The following is a 20,554-nucleotide window of genomic DNA, read 5'->3' on the forward strand; positions in this document are numbered from 1 at the left end:
AAATTTATTTTGCCGATCTCATGGTTCCATCAGGGCCAGCCCTGGCGTCTATGGGAAATTCATATGAATCCCTGCCTGGATTCCAGTTCCAGCTCTGTCCTCAGGAGCAGAGCGATTGCAGTCATGGTGGGCAAGTCACTCAACCTCTCTGTACCTCAGTTTACCCCTCTGTCAGGTGGAGATGATTATGGGACACCCTCCATAGTATCGTCGCCGGTGTTCAATGAATTGATATACGCAAAACCTCGGGATAGGAGTCCTATAAATGTTCGCTATTAGCATTATTAGTTAACCTGGGCCCCATCTCCATTTCTTGGTCTAGCTTATGAGCTTTAATTTTTATTTTTTTTTATCGTCGTGATGACATTTAGCATGCAGTGTACCCTTTCAACAAGATCATAAGCGGGCGATACAGTGTCTGTTAACTACAGGCATGATGTAGTTAGCGGAGCCCTAGACCTTTTTCATCTCGTGTACCTGAAACTTCATACCTGCTGAACGGCACCCTCCCCAATTCTCTCTTCCGCCAGCCCCTGGAAACCCTACTCTCTGTCTCTGTGAACTTGACTCTTTTCCTACCCCATCTAGGTGGAATCAAACAAGATTTGCCCTTCTGCGACTGGCTTCGTTCACTTAGCATAATGTCTCCCAGGTTCACCCGTGCTGCTGCATACTGCAGGATTTCCTTCCTTTTTAAGGCGAAATAATATCCCACTTGTACGTACATGCGGCATTTTCTCTCTGCGCGCACCCGTCAGTGAACACTTGGGTTGTATGCCCATCTTGGATTGTAAATAATGCTGCAGGGGTAGGGGAGTGCTGATAGCTCTTCAAGATTCTAATTTCAATTTTTTTTTTTTTGGATAAATACCCAGAAGTGAAATTGTTGGATCATATGGCGATTCTATTTTTAATTTTTCGATGAACTACCATCCTGTTTCCCCCAGTGGCTGTGCTATTTTACATCCCCTCCAACAGTGCCCAAGGATTCCAGTTTCTCTGCTTCTTGATCTTCAGAGCCTGGCTCTGGTCCTACCTGTTTTACCTGTAACTCCTTCAACACCTTGCCTAGGAATTGTACATAATAGGGTTGGAAAAGGTGGGATGATGATGCGGGATATTCAGTGCCTGAGGTGGGGGAGCCAGGACCAGATGAGTGCATTTCTCTAGCGGGACCCAGAACTATTCCAGGGGTGTCCAAACAGAATCAACCTATGAAGGAGCCGTTCTGTTTGTGGGGTGTGCCCCACAACTGCCGGAAGTGGAGAAAGGGGTAGCATTTTTCTCCCTTAGTCTCTTCGAGAGTTGCACTCTGGGGCCTGAGAACAGCCCCGGGGCCGGCTTGGAGGTGCTATAGCGAGCACATCTGGTTCAGTGTACCGATCATGGGGTTCCCTGGCTGCCCTGAGGATGGTTCAATATCTGGGACCCAGATGGAGGCCTGAGAGGATGTTTAAGGCTGGGCAGGGGAGCCATAGGAAGGGCCAAGGTGGCTTGGAAAGGACACTTGGCTGAAAGGAAAGCCATAGCCTGCTGTCTCCAAGAGGCTGGGCCCCTGGAGTAGCAGATGTGGCCGGGCCCCTGTGACCCTCCAGTCTGAGTCTTCGTAGGACCAGATCTCGCTCCCCATCTGGGCTTCCATTCTTGGCCTGTGTGACTTAGGGGTGAGAGACTTAGGGGTGAGAGAGCTCCGATGGAAGGGAGCTCCACTGTCCTGGTTCCAGACCCTGGCCCTGCCACTTAACCAGGTATAGGACTCAGGCCAGGCACTGCACTGTTCTGAGGTTCGGTTCCCCGCCGTGGTGCACATGGCCCATCATCCCACTGGGGGTGCCACGTGGTTGAGGGGAGGCTGAGGAACTGCTCTGGCTGTGTCCCTGTCCTGAGCCCGGTCACTGCATCATCCACCTGATACCGTGGCTTTTGCCCCAGCAGGACGGGTGTCCCAGGAAATGCGAGGCTTTCGGAGGAGCCTGGGGCTTCTTGATGGGCACGGGGAGATGGGCCCTGGGTCTCTTGAGCAGTTGGGCGCAGCCAGTGACCCCCTGCTGGTCAGGAATATCTGTTCTGGAGCTGTCTCCCTCCCACGTCAGGGCCACACTCAGTCTGGGAGACAGAACAATTCAGTTGCAGGAAGGGACGATGTCCTGCTGCCCCGGCTCTTTTTAGGTGAGTGAGTTATTTGCATGAATGGAAGAATTATTGTTTCCTCCCTTCTCACTTCCAACTTAGAAGAAGCCCACATGGCCGCTGGAAGCTTGCTGTTGCTCTCCACCCTAGAAGCCCCAACCTGTGTGCTTTTGTGCTTTGTTTAGTTTTCTGCCTGCAGTGCTGTTCTTGTACTGAGCAACGAAGTCCATTTGGCCAAATCCTCCTCGTCCTTCGAAGCTCAAATGAAACCCTCCTCTCCCTCCTCCTCCTCTCAAAAGTCCTTTTGCACACCTGCCGTGCATGGCTGCTGTGGTACACATGCTGAGCCCCCGCTCTGGCCATTGGGCCCTGGGCTCTTGCCATATCAATGCTGTATTTCTTACCAGCCCCTCCTGACCACAGGCCCTTAGCCTCCTGATGTCAGAACCGGCCCAACCCCTATCAGGGTTAGTCTCAGCCCCACCAAGAGGGTGGGTTAAAACATGTGCCTCCACTCCAAGCTAGACTCTTCTAGAAACTTCTCTGCTTCCCTTTGGTCTTGGCTCCCACTTCCTGTGGTGGGTTAAAGTCTTGCGGTCTTAACTGCAGCATGTGCCTCTGTGTGTGTGTGTGTGTGTGTGTGTGTGTGTGTGTCTGTGGGTGTGAGAGAGACAGAGACAGAGACAGAGAAGAGGGTGGAAAAAAGGAGAGAGGGTCGCCTGGGTGGCTTAGTGGTTGAGCGCCTGCCTTCAGCTCAGGGCGTGACCCCAGGGTCCTGGGATCGAGTCCCGCCTTGGGCTCCCTGCGTGGAGCCTGCTTCTCCCTCTGCCTGTGTCTCTGCCTCTCTCTGTCTCTCATGAATAAATAAATAAAATCTTAAAAAAAAAAAAAAAGGAAAAAAGGGGAGGGAGGAATGGCGAGGATGCAGGGCAGGCCGCACACACGCCGTTTCTGTTTCGAGGCGGGAGTGAAACGACCCTCATTCTCCATCAGCTAACACCCGGGCAGACCCTCTGTGGGATACTCAGCCTGCCAGCTGGGGCCTGTCCGCTGTTCAGAGCCCCCAGAGTCCCATCTCTGTCACCTTCAAAAAGAGATACTAGTGTCCTTGAAGTTTCACTAACAATTATAACAACAAGTGCGAGCAGTTGGGGCATTTACCACGCCTAGCCCTGTACATATGTTTTCGTAATTTTTCACAGGAACTTTGGAGACAGATGCCATCTTAGTCCCATTTTTCAGATGAGGAAGGTGAGGCTCACGAGCACTCCACACCACAGCCGGTGCGAGGTGCGGGCACGCAGCCAGTCTGTCTGGCTCCCAAGCGCTTGCTCATCATCTCCATCGCCCACACGCCTCCCACTCGGCTGGGAGCCTGGAGGGGCGTGAGGTCCTGGCTCCGCCACTGGCTGCCACGCGTGGGGCCTTCAGCGCACCAGGCCTCAATCCCTCTGTCTTTAAAATGGACCAAGTGCTGCGGAAGGGCCCTGCCAGCTGCCCTGGGCCGCGAACCTGTGCCTGAGTGATCCTGAATCCTCTGAGGCTCCGACGCGGTCACGTTCATTCTGGGACCCCCGGATTCTGGGCTGTTCTGCAGCTGTGATTGGGACGTCAGCTCCACGATGGCCCAGGCTTCCGTCGTGTGACCCCTGCTGTATGTCGGGGCCCCGCACAGCCAGCGCCTGGCAGGTGGTAGGTGCTCGGTTAGTGTCTGTTGACCGAGTGACCGTCTTACCCGGCGGAGCCCTCTCGCGGACAGTCGGCAGCCAGCACCCACACTCCAGCTGGAGCCCACGCCCTGAAATGTGGCCAGGTGCCCATGGGACCAACAGGCAGCAAACTTGTCCCCCCACCCTGCTTGGCCGCTAATCAACAGTATGACTCTGGGCAAGACGCCTGACCTCTCAGTCTGTTTTTCCCCCCAAGAGCACTGGATGAGGAGTCCGAGAAACACACCAAACTCATTCCTGCCTCAAGTCTTTGCATGTACCATTCCTCCCACCTAAAATCCTCTTCCCCCAAAATACTCTTTCCATGGCCGCCTGGCTTCATTCAGGCCTCTGCTGAAATGTCACCCCCTTAGGATTCCACCGCCTTAGGGAGGCCTTCCCGGCCCACCTTCACTCGAACACCTCTGGCCACTTTCCCTCCCCTTAAGTTGTTCTTTTTTTTTTTTTTTTTTTTAAGATTTTATTTATTTATTCATAAGAGACACACACAGAGAGAGGCAGAGACCCAGGCAGAGGGAGAAGCAGGCTCCATGCAGGGAGCCCGACATGGGACTCGATCCCGGGACTCCAGGATCACGCCCTGGGCCAAAGGCAGCGCTAAACCGCTGAGCCACCTGGGCTGCCCCAAGTTGCTCTTTCACAGGACTCATTACTACCTCGTGATGCTTATTTGTTGACTGTTGACTGTTTCCCCAGTAGAATTGAAGCTCCAAGTTTCCAGGGACCTTTGTTTGGTTCAATGCCCCCGGAGCAGTGCCTGACACATAATAGATGCTCCATAAATATTTGTCGAAGGAGGAGAAAAGGCAAGAGCCAAGCTTCATGGGGCGGCCCTGGCCCAGCAGCCTCCACCCAGGTTCTGGTCCCCCAGATGCTGAGCCTCGTTGGGGCCACTCTCTGCCCCTGTGCTGACCCTGCCTGAACTCCGTGAGGCCCAGACCCTCTCCCAAACACACCCTGGGCACCTCCCTCATGGGAAAGGAAGCCCAGGCACCTAGCTGTCCCTGCAACGGGAAACAGGAAGGCTGAGGCTTGGTGTTGGGGGTGGGGGGCTGGTGTCTTCTGTTGAAATAAGAATAGTGGTTGAGTGAACATCCCCATTCTCCGTGATGTGCCGCTGGAGGTCTGGTGCCAGCACTCAGACAGCGGGGAAAGGAGGGCAGAGGAGCGAGGTGCTGGTGTCCGACCCCGCTCGGCTTCCTCAAGCTGCCTAGCTCGCATCTCCCACCCTCCTGGGCCCCTCCTGGTTCCCCACAGGCCTTCACTGCCCGCAGGAGTTGCAGCCCCTCAGCCTGCAGCGCCGGATCTCCATGACCCAGCCCTGCCCAGGTCACCGAACTGCCCCCTTCCACCTCTCCGACGGGGCCTCCCTGCGGCAGGGCCCAGGAGCTGTGTCCCCAGGGCACTATGACCAGTCCCCCACCAGGCTCTACTCGTGCTGCACCTGTCTTCCCAAAGTGCCCTCTGCTGCTCCTCTCCCAGGAAGCCCTCCACGACCACACCCCCCCATGAGACCTCCCCGTCGCTGCCCCTGCAGCTCTCCTGGACCCGCCCCTTCTAGAGGGTGGGCGATCTATACAGGGGAGGTACCTCTTGCCTCTGGGAGGCCCTGGAAGCAAGAGTGGGAGAGAGCTGGGGTTGGGCAGTACCGTCTGTCCATCCGGGGAGGTAACAGGCATGCATGCACCTGATGAACCGTAAAACCTCGCCGCGCCTTAGCCCGGCTTCCTTTATCCGGCCTGCACGCCTGCACCAGCGTGCCCATGGGCCACCCTGCCTCCCGCTCGCAAACCCACAGAGCTGTTTCTGAGATGCAGATCTGGTCACTTCCCTTCTGCAGCGACCCCTCCTTGGAGGTTCTGGCCCGGTGAGCCTGACCGCTGCTCTCAGACCCTCCCTGGGCTTTCCCGCCTCCCTGCCTTTGCTCACATCATTCCCTCTGCCTGGAATGTCTCTCCCTCCCTCTTCTTCTTCCTTTGGAATTCCAGACCCCCCCCCCCCGCAGGAACATTTGGCCACTCTGGGTCCCCAGCTGCGTGTCCTCCCTCACTTATTTGCCTAGAAATATTAGCCTCTTAGAACGTCACCTCCTCAAAGAAGCCTTCCCAGATTACCTCCACTCAAACATCTCCTCTGGCCACTCTCCCTTCTCCTTCCCAAAGTCCCCAGGCACTTCTGTGGCCTTCAGGGTGGCCTGACACGGAGACATGCTAAGGTAAAGCTTTCTCCTGGTGGATGGTGCCATCCATGGAGGACATTACACATTAGTTTATCAAGGCCAAGCCACACTCCTTAAAAAAAAAAAAAGTCATTGTCTTTCTACCACTATGATAGGACCAAGGCTCAGAGATGCTAAGGGCCTTGCTCGAGGTCACACAGCAGCGTGTGGCACAGCTGGCCTCGGCCCCCAGTTGGGCTGATTTCACAGCTTTCTTCCATGTTGTTTGACTGTGACAAAGGTAACGATGACAAAGCTCTTCCCGAAACATGACTGTCGATGAGCTGCCCTGGGGGGGGGCTCTGTTTGTCTGTTGTTGCCGTCCAGTTCTGTGTGTCCCACGAGAGCTTCCATCCCGGCCCCGACAAGTGGCCAGCTGGTGTCCAAGGGGCCACGGTCCCCATCCACCTTCTCGTCCCTCATGGGGCCTGCTGGTGGGTCCCTTCCGAGCCCTGGGGACCCAGGCTCCAGACCGAGGTCAGACCTCGTGCTTCTCTCCAGGACCCCTCTGAGAGCCCGGGCCACCCTGTGCCCATGTCTGCCCCAAGCCACCTCCCACCCTGACACCCATTCTGTAGATCAATAAATCCACCTCCTGCTCTTGTCTCCCAACCATCTGTGTTCCCTGGTGGTCCCCGGGGAGCCTGCCAGGCTGGATGCAAGCTCCCAGGTCGGGAAGAAGAAGTTATTTTGGGGCCGTGTGTTGGAGACGTGCCTCTGGCTGGGGTTCCGCAGCTGAGGGGAGTGGGGGGCTGCCCGGAGGGGACCACAGGGAGGGAGAGGAGGGAGCCACCTTTATCTTTAGGCTTGGGGCCAGGACGTGCCAGCCCGCCCGCCCTACCCGGGCAGCCCGGTGAGATCCCAGGCCCGGCTACATCTTGGATATGTCCCTGGGGCAGATGGTACCAGAGGGAGTGGGGAAGACAGTCTGAACCTCACCCCCCCCCACTTCTTTTAAAACACATACACACACCCTTAAAATTGGGTTGCCAGTGACAACCTGGCATATCATCTTCTTTTTATATTATTCTTAGGCCCTCTGTTGCCTTAGCAACGGAACAATGCTTTTAAATATAGCAGTTAATTTTTTCAGCTCCAGCAACAAAGTTCTGGTGCCGTCCAGAAGGCCAATGGCTGGTTTCTCTCCCAGGGCAAAGCCCCACGAACTCCGCTGGCCACACGTGGGGCCCGGCGTGTGAGCCCGGGCTGGGTGTCCTGACGCTGGCGGGGACCCTCCGTGTTCCCTGGCCTGGCTGCACTCCAGAGTCAGGGCGCAGTAGGAAGAACCTGGCTTCTGGAATCTCTGGGCCTGGGTTTGTTCCCGCCCCACCCCGCCCTGCCCCACCACCCTGAAACCCTGGCTTTTCTTCTCTGAGACTCAGTTTCTGAACCCGGTGACAGGGTGGCCGTTCATGGGGGTGATGCTGTGCAGATGGCAGAGGGGCTTGGAGGAGCTGAGGGAGGCGGAAGTAGCACGTGGGGAGCACTCCCCGAACGCGTCTGTGCTTCTGTCCCTCCCCCACCCTCCCTGGCCCCTCTCCCTCCTTCCTAACCTCCCTCTCTCTTCCTCATTTTTCTCAACCCCTCCTCCCCACTGCCTTGAATTATTGATGTTAAATTCCCAGCCAGCAACATCAGAGGGTTAAAATCCATAACCAGCCTTCCTCTGGCCTCCCCTCGGATTGCCCTCCCTCCACGGGCTGGTGAGCTCATCAGAGTCATTAATCATACATCAGGCCTTGAGAACCCAGGCCCCCATGGTCCCGCCGCTGAGCAGCCCCGGGCAGGAGGCAGCCCAGGCAGGATGCCTTCTGGAAGGGCTGGGCTACAGCACAGCTCACACCTGGAGTGGGAGCTTCTCTGGGAAGGGAGTGCTGACAGCCCGTGAGGGGCTCCATCCGGAGTGCTCCCTGGTGCTCCTCTCAGCTCCTGCACCCCCCTTCCACCCTCCTGCACCTCTCCCCAGACCCTCCCCGCCCCCGGCTGGCTCACCACCCACTCTCTCCATCCCAGAGCTCAGCATGGCAGGTCTTGGAGCCACAGACAGCTCCTAACTGCTCAGAAGCAGTCAAAACATGGGATGGCTGCTCAGCAGGTAGTGAGCTCCCTGTCAGCGGCAGGTTCGCTGAGAGGAGGACACGGTGGGGCAGGACCTTGTGGGAAGGATCGTAGAACCAGGTTACAAATTGAATACTCTCTCCTCTACCTGTGATTGTTTCACAGAAACAATGATATTAAAATCACCATATAATTTTGCAAGAACCTTAGGCACCGGTTATTATCCTCATTTACAAAAAAAAAAAAAAAAATTAACTTGTCCGGGGTCATTAGGCTGTTAAAGAAGCTGACTCGGAACCTGCAGTTTTGCCTGATTTTTCAAGGCTCAGCTTTTCCGGGCTGGGAGCAGAAAGGGGCACGTTCGTGAAGTGCTGGTTGGGGGGGACTCTGCTGGTCCAGGGCTGGCTCCCTGGGGGCTGGCAGCCTCGTCCAGGGCCTAGTGGCGGTCGCCGCGAGAGGACACGGGGGCCGTCTGAGCCCGGGCACCCAGGAGAGGGAGTGATGCTCTGGGCTGGCACCCAGGCGGGGGGACAACGTGGGGAGGGGAGGCTCCCGCCGTGGGCCGCAGACCCTCGGGGGCCTCCCGCACCCTCCTTGGCTTAATCCTCTCGCGGATCCGTGGCAGCTGCACCACATCCAGTCTTGACAGATGCTCGTCAAGGCCGCAGAGCTCAGAAGGGGGGAACCACAGGCCCCAGCGACGTCCACGGGAGGTGGCGAGGGCGGGGGGCCTGCGGCACCTGCAGGGCCTGAGGAGCAGCTGCGGGGCCTGGCTCCAGCCCCCACCAAGCCGGGGAAGATGAGCGGAAGGGGAGGCTCGGGGGGTGCAGAGGGGTGTCATGCTGTGCAGGGAATCGGCTCTAATTTACCAGGCAGGAGCCCCAGGGCGGTTCCTGACTCTGCTGCGGGTTTTCTGTGACCCCCCAGGTGGGTCATCTTGGGCCTTGGTTCCCCTCTTTACTGGAGCCTAGAACATTCGTCGCCCTGCCCACCTCATGTGCTAACATTAGTTGGCCATCGTTGGCATCCCCCTGCCCATCTACCTAAAACGTCAGTCGGCGGCAGGTGCCTGCTGTCCCCTTGTGCTGCTGTATTTTTCTAGAGCGTCACATGCCCCCGTGTTTTGTCACTTGTCTCTTCATTCATGTGTGACCACCTCCCTCCGCCCTGAGACTGGAACTTACTGAGGGCTGCGTCGATGGCACCGAGGCTGTGCCTGGCACATGTGAGCACGAGCACATCGGTGAGTGAATGAATGAAGGAGTGGATTCAGGACCCACGTGATTCGTGTGGCGTGCCTTTGTGCTCCCGTAGCCCCGGCCTGGCTCCTTCTGGCAGTTGTCACCAGGCCCCGTGATTGTGTGGGTGCCATCTGTGTCCCCACACGCTGTGAGATCCCTGAGGCTGAGCACGGAGCCCAGCCTGGAGAAGGTGCTTGATGAGCGTTTGTCAAAGCCTTGAGTCAAAGCGCTCGCCGCCCTGAGCCTCAGTTTCCCCACTTGTCCACTCCAAGTGTGGTCACCCTAGAGCCTTGTTAAGCAGCCGCCCTGGGTGACATTCTGGGATCTGGAACCTGTTGGCTGGCATTTCCGCACCCGCAGCTTGGTGTGTTTGCCGCCCCAGTGCTTGTCCTGACTCTCCAGTGCTGGTCACTGCCCAGAGCCTGCCTTCCCCTTGATGAGCAATTAAAACCTCAGAATAGTCCATTGTTTAGAGTCAGGTGCCTGGACCCTGTATTTATCTCCAGCGTGCTGAGTGTGCTCGCGCCCCTGCCAACCACATGCTGGGCATCGTGGGGACGGCTCAGGCGTCTCAGCCCTGAGAGGCCATCGCCCTGGCCACGGTGCAGGACACAAGGAGGGAAAGGTGTGGATGGGAACCAGTCTTCACTGGGGCCCAGGCATGTGACCTGGGTGTTCCGTATATCCTCATGAAGGCCACCCACCGTGGGTGTCATCGGCCCCATTTCACAGCCCGGGAGTCGGAGGCCAGGAGAGCTACCCTTCACTTGGAACTGCCTCAAGTTCGTAGAATTTGTGAGGGACAGAGCTGGGATCCGAACACAGGACCGTCAGACTTTCTCAGCTTCCCCCAGAGGGTGGGTGTGATGGTCGGCAGCCGCCAGCCCCTAAAGCTGCAGCCCAGTGACTCCCAGTGAGTGAGTGAGACAGGGAGCGAGCCTCATGGGTGCTATTATGGGGTCTGTTTGCAGATAACCAGGCTTGATTTCTGGCTTCTTCTTCACCCCCCTATACCCCGCTTGTTCTTCTAGGGCCATTAAATCTCGCATCCTCCCTGGAGGACGACGTAGCAGAAGCCTGAAGAGCTAGAGAGAGATAGGCCGGGAGGTGAACCTACCATGGCCACAGAGCAGAGTGGGCACTCAAGGCCAGAGGGTGGCAGTGGGAGGAATCCAGTCCAGGCCTGCAGCAAAGTCCAGGGAAACAGAGTCCAGCCAACCAGCTGACTGTCAGGGGGACACCCCGGCACTGCCACTTCTTAGTCAGTGACCTCTGGCAAGCTGGCCTTGACCTCCCTTATCTGTAAAATGGGAGTAGTGATAGTCGCTGCCTGACAGCCCTCTTTGGGGATTTGATCAAGGAATTCATACAAAAGTCTCACCCAGCAGGAAGCACCTGCTTCATAAGCTGCCGTTGGCCACCATCCTATCCCCACCGAGCTGCACAGGCCCAGCTCGGGGGGCCAGGGTGTGGGCTGTGGGGTACAGCTGGGCACTGGACCACAGCTAGCAGTAAGGCGGGTGCTAGGCCTTGGGAACAGGAAAGTGACACAGTTTCCGGAAACAGGCACAATATTAGAGCAGGCAAGTCTGAACCAGAGATTCCTGAGATGCTTGTGATGATCATAAGAGGGAGAAGAGTTGGTTCGAGAACAAGTGGTAGGGGACCAGCTGTTGGAAGAGGAGACATGAGGGAGAGGAGAGCCAGACCCTCACTGAGGGCTTAGGACTAGCACCATTCTGTGTGACTCGGAAACATCAATTTACAATTTTGCAAGTTCATCCTGTTGAAGCAGAACCAGGGAATGTCAGAGGTGGTGTGACCTCAGATGATGCTGACTGCCCAGGGTCACAGCAGGGGGGGAGCACACCCCTGCCCATCTCCGTGCCTCTGTTTCCCTTTTGATCACATGAGAATGGTACCTTAGATGACCTTTTAGGATCTTGCCAACCCCGAAAATGACCCCTAGGGATTATTTCTGGGGCATGTTCAGTGTCAGGCAAGGGCTTATGGGTACTCTGAACAGGTGTGAATGTAGCAGGAGGAACCTGACCCCCCGTGACTGATGCATGAAGAGTGGGATGGAGGGAGGAGCATTGGTCTTGCTGCTATCCCTTTAGTCTCAAGCAGGGCTGTCTCTCTGAGGCACTAGGGTCATTTGCACACCATGGGACTCAAATTAGCAGAAGCTGGAAATCTTGCTGGAGGTCTCCCAACTCCGGATGGAGATTGCTTCCTGACCTAAGCCTGCTAGCCCCCGACTGCCCTGCCCTGCTCCGGGCACTGTCCCTCCAGTGCAGCTGTCCAGCATCCGAGCCACAGTGGTCAGAAGCTCATCTGTGCCCAGGCCTGGCAGGGGCTGGAGTTGGCCTGGTTGCCTTGAACTGTGCATCTGGCATTCCCGTGGTTGCTGGCAGTCGATGGGGGGGTGGGGGGTGGGGTACTGCCTGCTGAGCTGTAGCCTCCCTTAAACCCCGCTGTGTTGGTGACTCTGCGGAACTGGTTTGCTTCTTTCTGCCTTTTTCCCTGCCTTAGACTCCAGTTCTCTACAAGGGTCAGAGCTGCACATGAACCCCAGACCCAGAGACCCCGACTGGCTATTACCATTCCACCCGGACCCCACTTTGGGCTAGATTCTGTTTCCCATGATCCTCAAGCTGCTGGCTGTGTTCTTGACTTAAACACATTGCCTCTGCCATTCTTTGAGCTTTAGAGATTGCCACTGCTAGAAGCTGCCTGTGTCCCACCATGAATGGCCCTGCTGGGCCACCTCGCAGGCTTGGCCCCCACCCCCGGGCTCCCCTCTCCGGGCTTCCTCCTGCCACTGGCCCTGATGCTGCGGCCCCCGCCTGCTGTTGGGGCACACATTCCCAGGTCTGGAATCAGGATGCTTTGGGCAGCAGATAACAGAAACTGAGGCCTGGAAAGAATCGATGACTTTCCCATGGGCACAGCCAGAAGTGACACAGCAGGATTCAAATCTGATCCGGAGCACCTGTTTCAGTCACTTCCCTACACTGTTCCACACCTGCTTCGACTAGAAATGGGATGGTTCACACATTTGTCCCCACCAGAGACCCTCTTCACCTTGGACTTCAACCTACCACCTGTCAGAGCCTTCGGACTGTGCTAGAACTGCAGTCCTGGAGAGGTCAAGCCCTTCCTTACGTCACCCAGGGCCATGGAAGGCCATGCAAGCATGATCATGAGGTCCACTTTTTTTTTTTAAGATTTATTTATTTATGATAGACAGAGAGAGAGAGAGAGAGAGAGAGAGGCAGAGACACAGGCAGAGGGAGAAGCAAGCTCCATGCAGGGAGCCCGATGCAGGACTCGATCCCAGGACTCCAGGATCGCGCCCTGGGCCAAAGGCAGGCGCCAAACCGCTGAGCCACCCAGGGATCCCCAAGGTCAACTTTTTGATCTTGAAACCTTGTCTTTGTCCTCAGAGGTGTGTCTCTGGAGGATATGGCTCTGCCTTGTGTGAGTGCAGAGCATCCTTTCTGCTGCTCTTGTCAGTGCCCTCAACCTGGCGAAAGACCAGAGACAGGTCCCCGGGGAGATGGGTCCAATGGAGCTGTTTGCCAACTGGGCTCCAGAAAGCCCTGGAAGCTCTGCAGAACCCCTTCAGAGGCTGCACCACTCAGCTGCTGCCAGAGCACCTTGTCTTTCTCTGTTTCTCATCATAGTCTTCAATGTCAGTTTTATTCTCTTAAGACTGTCTGTCAAAAACTCATGGGTCCATTGGAGACGTGGATGCTTTTCTTCCACAAGATTCCACGAGATTTTCCTTGCATGCAAATTCCTATCACTGGGGTCCCTGAGACAGGTTCCTCTACAGAACCAAAGCTTAATGTTCTCTCTTGGGCACCATTTGAGGGCCAATAACCAGGAATAGCCATGTATGCAGGAAACAGTTAAGCATATTGGTAAAAAAAATAGAGAAAGTTGTTCACTGTTTTTGCTTGGCTCTCTTGAAACAAAGACGGTGGTCACCAAGCCCTCGCAGAAATCCGGCCTGGGAGAGTTTGACCTTCCTCGTCCCCTGGCACCGTCCTACTATTGATAATAGAACCCCGCTTGTTTGACTCTTTGCTTGGCTACGAGGATGCCCAGAGCTAAGATCCTCAGCCAGGCAGCTGTCTTTTCAAAACATGTGTATATTTTTCCATTATATAGTATTTGCATATTTCTTAAGAATTAAAAAATAAAAACAAGTACAAGGAAGCAAAAAAAATTTTTTTTTACTCATTGTGAATCTACTAAAAAACAAAAAACCCCGTAAATAGTTTCATCTATTTCTTTCTTTTTATGTTCTTGTTGTTGTTCTGTTTATGTACAGTTTCCTGTGATTTTGTTTGCAGGGTTATTGGGGGTTTTTTTTCTTTTTACGTAAGGGAAATCAGCCAGTCTAGAAAACTTTGTAGCTTGCTTTTCTCAACCTCACATCATCTTCTTAAAGGATGCATAATATTCCACCAAGGAGATCAGAGGTCAGCAAGCTCGTTCTGTAGAGGGCCGGAGAGTAAATATTTGAGGGTTTTGAGCCATAGTATTTTGGTCCCCACTCTTCCATTCCGTCACTGTGGCACAAAGGCAGCCATGGGCATTGTGTGCCTGAGTGAGTGTGGTCGTGTTCCAATAAAACTTTATTTATAAAACAGGCTGCGGATGGGATTTAGCCTCCACTATAGATGTACTCTGGTTTTCAGAGACCTGTTAGCCATTTTCACGTGTCAGCACTTAGGTTTGCTTCCAGTAGTCAGTGTTTCGGTCTCGGAAATGAGGCTACGAGGAATTTGCAGAAATTTTTTTTTTCCTTAGACTATACTCCTGGAAGCTGGGATGACTCTGCCCCAAACTATGGATGTTTGTGAGGCAGAGCTCTTGGTGCAAGCTGTGAAATCGCTTCCCAAAACAACTCTGCTAACTTCCACTACCAGCAGTGATGTGAAAGTGCCCGTTTCCCTAAACCCTGTGTGCATGGGGCATCATCCTTCAAGGCGCTTACTTCCACCCGGCCCTGCCCCTTTGCAAGTGGACTCTGCTTTCATCTGATGTATAGCCCTAGTCTATACTTTTATTCTTTAAGCTTACTCATTTTTTTTTGAAGTAGGCAAGATATAAGCAACCAGGGGACACCAGGTAGGCACAGAAGGCCCAGTGTGGGTGGCACTGGCCAGTAGGGCTGATAGCTGCCCTTCTCTGCAAGGGAGGGACCATGAGGACAGGAGCTTACAGAGCCTGTGGGCCAGGTGGGGGTTGGGAGAGAAAGGAGCAACATGCTGGGAAGGAAAGAGAGTGGATTTGCAGGGCAGATGATTCAGGCTTCCCTCAGGCTCCACATTTGTGAGTGTGGGCAGGTTCTTTGCCTCCCTGAATTGCTCATGTTGTCATCTGTCAAGGGGGTAAAACAGTCAACTGCGCAGGGTTGTCATGAGAATTCCACATGATCCTCAATAGCAGAACCTCGCACGGTGCCGGGCACATAGGAAGGGCTGCGGGTGTCTTGGCTAACGTGGAATCGACTTGACGGTTGGGTCTTAGGAGTGATGGTTATATGAATATGTTATATGAACCTATATTCATAGGTTATATGAATGTATTTTTAAAAAGAGGGAGAGTATGGCTCCAGTGCTTACCACATGGTGGGCTTTCGAGATGTAATCGTTGGGTGAATGAATGAATGGAGCTTTGAAGCCAAACAGCTCCAGCTTTGTCACTTGGTTGCACGATCCTGGATGGTGCACCTCCCCTTCTATGCCTCTGCTTCCTTTGCTGCGGGATGGGTTTAATAGATAGAGATATTTATGTAGTGTTCACAGATGAGGAAACTGAGCCATGGGGTGGCTAGAGCTACAGCTGCCACATGGAGAGACCAGGGTGCCCACCCGCAGGCTGCTGCAAGGGTGAATGAAACAAGGAATGGAAAGTTTCTGACTCAGTAAATGTTTGTTCCTTTCCATAAGCAGGATGCACTGCCAGCCTCGGGTCTTGGCCAGAGGAAACTGAGCACGAGGGTTTGCAGCCCCCATGGGAACAGGGACTGCCTTGGAGGCAGCTGCACGCCGGCTGTGGGTTGCTGGCACTGGCGCTTAGGAGGGACTCTCCAAGAGGGTTCTCTGGAGACCACCCTTCCCAGGGGGCCGCTTCCCAAGCAGCTGTCTCGCCTCTGCAGGGCCCACCTGCACTGGGGCCAAGTAGAGAATGTGCCTTTTCGCAGCAGTGTTTTGGCCTCAAGAGTGGATCCCAGGCTGCTCTGACAAGCCATCTCCCGGGCAGAGGCATCCAAAGCCCACATGGAGGAGAGTGTGGTGGAAGCAACACCTGGCACAGGACAGTCCCTAGGAAGAGCCCTGTCACAGTTACCTGCTGTTGACCTTGTGAGGCTCTTTATCATTGTCACTATGGACTGGGACCAGGTACAGGAGGCTTTACCTCCTCCATATGACATTTCATCCACCCAGCATCCCTTCAGGATAGGTGTGAGTGTCCCCACTTTACAGATAAGGAAACTGAGGCAGGTACAGGGAGGTAAGCACATAACTAGTGAGTGACAGAGTGACAAGTGAGAACTTGAATTTAATTATCTGACTCGAGAGACCATGTTCTTTAGCACCATTCATATTTACTGCCCTTCATTGGGCATAAAACCTCTTGGAGAAGTAGAAGGGTCTTTGAGTCCTAGAACAACCAATCTCTTTCCTCCTGGATTTGGCTGTGACCCAGGAACTGGGGGACCCTAGATGCCTTGGGGTCAGAGCTCCAGCTACTCTTTTGACTCGCTCATCCACACTTGACTTCTTTCCAGGGAGTATTTCATCCATTCAATGGTCCAACAAACGGTTATTAGGGATCTTCCATGTGCCAAGCCTTGTTCTAGGTACAGGGATGCACCATGAACAATAATTATAGCCAGTCCTTACTATGTACAGGTACTACTCTAGACACGGTGCCTGGATTAGCTCATTTAATACTCACAAGAACTCATAGATAGCTCTTACCTTTCTTGACAGATGAAGAAACTGAAGTACAGAGAGGCTGAGTAATTTGTTCAAGATCGCACAGCTAATGAGTGTCAGAGGCAAGATTTGAACCCAGGCAGTCTGGGGTCAGCATCAAAATGTGTGACTGCCCCCATACTGTTGTGGCTCTTGTACTTCCTGCCTTCATCGAACTTAGAGTCCTTCTTTTCTAGCAGGCATGATAGCTCCAAAATAATTTAATTCAGTTTTGTTTGTCAAGAAGTGTACTGGACAATGAGAATAAATGATCCTGGGTGTGTAAAGTACTTGACATCCCACGGCCACTGGGGAGAAGTCAAGGTCATGAGAGGGACCTTGTCCCACTCCCCACCATGGCTTTGACTGCTATGTGCCTTTGGCAAGTTTTGTCACCTCTCTGAGCCTCCATTTCTTCATTGTTAGTATCAATTCTACATGTTTCCAAGTACTTTTGTGAAGACTAGATGACATGGCAGATGGAAACAAGATTTCATAATAGAAAAAAAAAAAAGCAAAGCACCAGGCAAGGATTTGTTATTAGACCAAAGTGAAAATGTGATCAGTTTGATGAATGAATGAATGAATGAATGAATGTTCCTGACAGGCTTACAGATTGGCTTGGGTAACAGATGGCTCTCTTCAGGAGATCTGTTGAAGTTTTTAAGGATCCCATCAGGCCTCTGTCCTTGGCTATGTCCCAGCCTCCTGTCCCTTGAGTTCTTTTGTGTCTGATTTTTTGTGAGCCTTTAGCAAACACTTATTAATATCTGTTGGGAGACAGGCCTTGTGCTAGACTCTATGGGGAGACCAAGATGGATTTGGAATGGTCTCTGCCCTCCGGCATTCACAGGCTAGGAAGAGAAATGATAATCCTATTAACTACTACTAATACCACCACAAGCAATGATGACCAACGATTATCAAGCATTTACCACATGCTGGATATTGTGCTGAGTTTTTATATACATCATTTCATCTAATCACTATAACAGTTCCGTGAATTTGCTAAAATTACTGTCCCACTTTACATGTAAGTCCACACAACTCTGAGGTTATAGAGGTGGGCATGAACCCGAGAAAGATGTGAATGCAAGTAATCTATTATAAGATAGAAACCACTGTGTATCCTACTAAAGGGTCAAGGACAAGCCTCTCAGGGATCAGAAGGAGAAGGAAGAAGGATGACGGTGGTGGTGGTTGGTGGTGATGGTGATGCTGCTGCTGTTGATGGTAACAATGATATTTATGTGGCAGTGATGGTTATGATGATGACGATGGTGTTGCTGCTGCTATAGATGGTAATGATGATGATATTTATGATGATGATGGTGATAGTGATGATGGTGGTGATGGTGATGATACTGCTATGGTTGATGGTAATGAAGATGGCATTTATGATGATGATGATGATGATGGTAGTGATGATGATGGTGGTGGTGATCATGGTGGTGGTGATGCTGCTGCTATTGATGGTAATGATGATATTTATGATGATGATAGTGATGGTGATGATGGTGATGGTGGTGACGGTGATGATGATACTGCTATGGTTGATGGTAATGATGATGGCATTTATGATGATGGTAGTGATGATGATGAGGTGGTGATCATGGTGGTGGTGATCATGGTGATGGTGTTGCTGCTGCTGTAGATGGTAATGATGATATTTACGACGATGATGGTGGCGGTGATGATGGTGAGATGGTGATGGGTGCTATTCGTGGTAATGACGAAATTTATGATGATGATGATGGTGATGGTCGTGATGGTGGTGATGGTGATGATGATGGTGATGGTGATGGTGATGATGATGATGATGCTGTGTAATGATGATATTTATGATGATGGTAATGATGTGATGGTGCTGCTGTTGCTATTGATGGTAGTGATGGCCATATTTATGATGATGGTGGCAGTAGTGGCAATGGGAATTATGGGGATGAGGATGATGGCAACAATGATGATAATCCTCTGGTGTCCAGTTCTTGAGCTTCTGCTTTACACCAGGCCCTGACCCGGTTGCTTTCTACTGTTTCATTTCATCCTCACAACAACTTTACAGTGTCAGGATCTCATCTCTATTTTACTCATGAGGACTCTGAGCTGGAGAAAGGCTGAGTGGGTTGCCCACAGGCAGACATCCAGTCAGCTGGACTCAAACTTGAGCATGCCTCATTGTAGAGCCACCACTCTCTGCCATACTAGGGTCCTTAACCTATGGGCCATGGGTCCAGCCATCTCAGAGATGTTCCATGAATATCTGTTGAACAGATATTGACTGGATGGATTCTTAAAGGATCAACACCTTAAACCCAGAAGGCATAAATACCATGTCTTGAATGAGCATGTGTAACCATTATTTAAATACACGTGGTAATGCTGTGATGACTAACATACAAGTTAATTGTAAAGCATTATGTTCATTGTGGCTTTTGTATTATTCTTTTTTTTTTTTTTGCCCAGTGAAAAGATGCTAAGTGAATAGCTACGGGGAGTTTTGAGAAATGTTTTCATAGAAAAAGGAGTCCTAGTGCTGAAAATGGTGGGAAGCATCATGCCGCCCTACATGGCACGTGCAGGATGCTTTGCCTGCTGTCTGGCACAGAGATCCCTCAGAGGAGGGAGGAAATCCACCAGGATGGGGATTGGGAGCCTGTGGCATTTGTCCTGCATGTCTAAGTCCTGAGCTGTCATTCTCAGTGGCTCTCTCTCTATAAGAGCTGACACCAGCATCTAATAGCTTTCCCAAATGGCTATCAGATTCTCACATGAATGAATGAATAATGAAAGCAAGAATGAGTGAATTACAACGAACGGTGCTCAGGGAGCCCGTGAGGGGATGTTTTCCCCAAGGAGTGCTTGAAAGTGAGAGTTCCTCAGCCTGAGAGCAGAAACAGAATGCAGGGCTGCTGGCTGGACTTGCAGCTCTGTGAGTGGGGTCATGAGGCCAGGGCTGCGTCCCTGGGGGAGTCTGACCTTGACCCTGTGCTGACCATGTTGGAGGAGTGGAGGTGACTGGAATTTGGCTGTGAGGCCATTCTCAGCAGGGCTGTGCTCACCATTTTTGGATGCATTTTTCCAACTCAAGTGTAAGCTGACAGATGGTAGTAGAATAATATTCTCACTTTCTCTACTTCCCACAGGCCTCCCTCCAACACAGTCCTCTAAGCTCTTAGAAATCTCTGACACATCTCTACCATGAGACCACGGCTGGCTTTTGGCAGGTAAGCTCCCTCCATCTCTCCCCTGCACCCCAGGACACAGAGCAATTTCAGCACAGCCCAAACGCCGCTGGGCTGTGCTTGCGGCCAGGAGATAGGTGGGAATGACTTCAGCCTTGGCAGGAGGATGGAGCCCCACACTCTACGGAGACGTAGGCAAAAAGCTACCAAATGTCCAGAGTCCCGCAGCTGGCATTTCTGCAAATGGCAGCATATGGTGGTGGGAACGTATCCTGGGATGAAAGCCAGGGAACCGGTTCTGACCCCAGGTCTGCCTTTATGGCTCAGAAAAATCTCAAGGAAGCACCTCCCTTTGTGGGTCTCCATTCTCCTGTCTGAAAAATGAGAGAATGAGACTCAGTGAACTGGGCAGGCCATAAGCCAGCTGCTCTAGGCCCCAGCCAAGGCCATGGGGCGGCAGAGAGAGGCAGTGGAGATGCCACTGTAGCTGTCCACCACTTCCCTGCTTGTTTGCTCTCTGGACCTCGCAGCCACAGAAAACCTGGGCTGGGCTGTGTGTGTGCTGTGTGTGTGCATGTATGCATGTGGGGGCAGGACCCGTGTCCCGTCTAGCACACTCTGCTGGAACTCACACTCAGACCTGGACGGAACAGGGGTGAGGACAGGGCCAAAGCTCATGGGCAGAACTGCAGGGCAGGCTGGGACAGCCGCTTGGAAGACGAGGCCGGCAGGGTACTGAGAGCCAGAGATGAATAAGGCACGTCACCAGCCTCAAAAAGTGTTGCATCCTAAGGGGGAGATGCTATGCAAATAGTGACAGTGTGGGGAACCCGGGAAAGGCAGGAGGGTTCCATTCTGTCTGGGTTTGGTGATAGAGATGGTTTACAGAAGACCATTTGAAGGTAACACTTGAACTGGGCTTTGAAGGATGAACAGAAGTTCACCAGATTGAAAAAAAAAAAAAAACTGGAAGAAGGGCATTGTGGGCTGA

The 20,554-nt window shown here is 53.0% G+C and overlaps 1 protein-coding gene across 5 annotated transcripts in view; it reads left to right on the forward strand.

The window, feature by feature from the left end:
• Window positions 1-20,554, forward strand: part of HIVEP3 (HIVEP zinc finger 3) — a 459,199-nt gene that overhangs the window by 277,158 nt on the left and 161,487 nt on the right. For all 5 annotated transcript variants that reach the window (XM_038557696.1, XM_038557695.1, XM_038557699.1 and 2 more), the window contains one exon: window positions 19,525-19,605. The gene's annotated coding sequence lies outside the window, so the exon portion shown is untranslated. The remainder of the gene's footprint in view (window positions 1-19,524; window positions 19,606-20,554) is intronic.

The sequence above is a fragment of the Canis lupus genome, chromosome 15 (genome assembly GCF_011100685.1).
Source record: "Canis lupus familiaris isolate Mischka breed German Shepherd chromosome 15, alternate assembly UU_Cfam_GSD_1.0, whole genome shotgun sequence".
Taxonomy (NCBI): domain Eukaryota; kingdom Metazoa; phylum Chordata; class Mammalia; order Carnivora; family Canidae; genus Canis; species Canis lupus.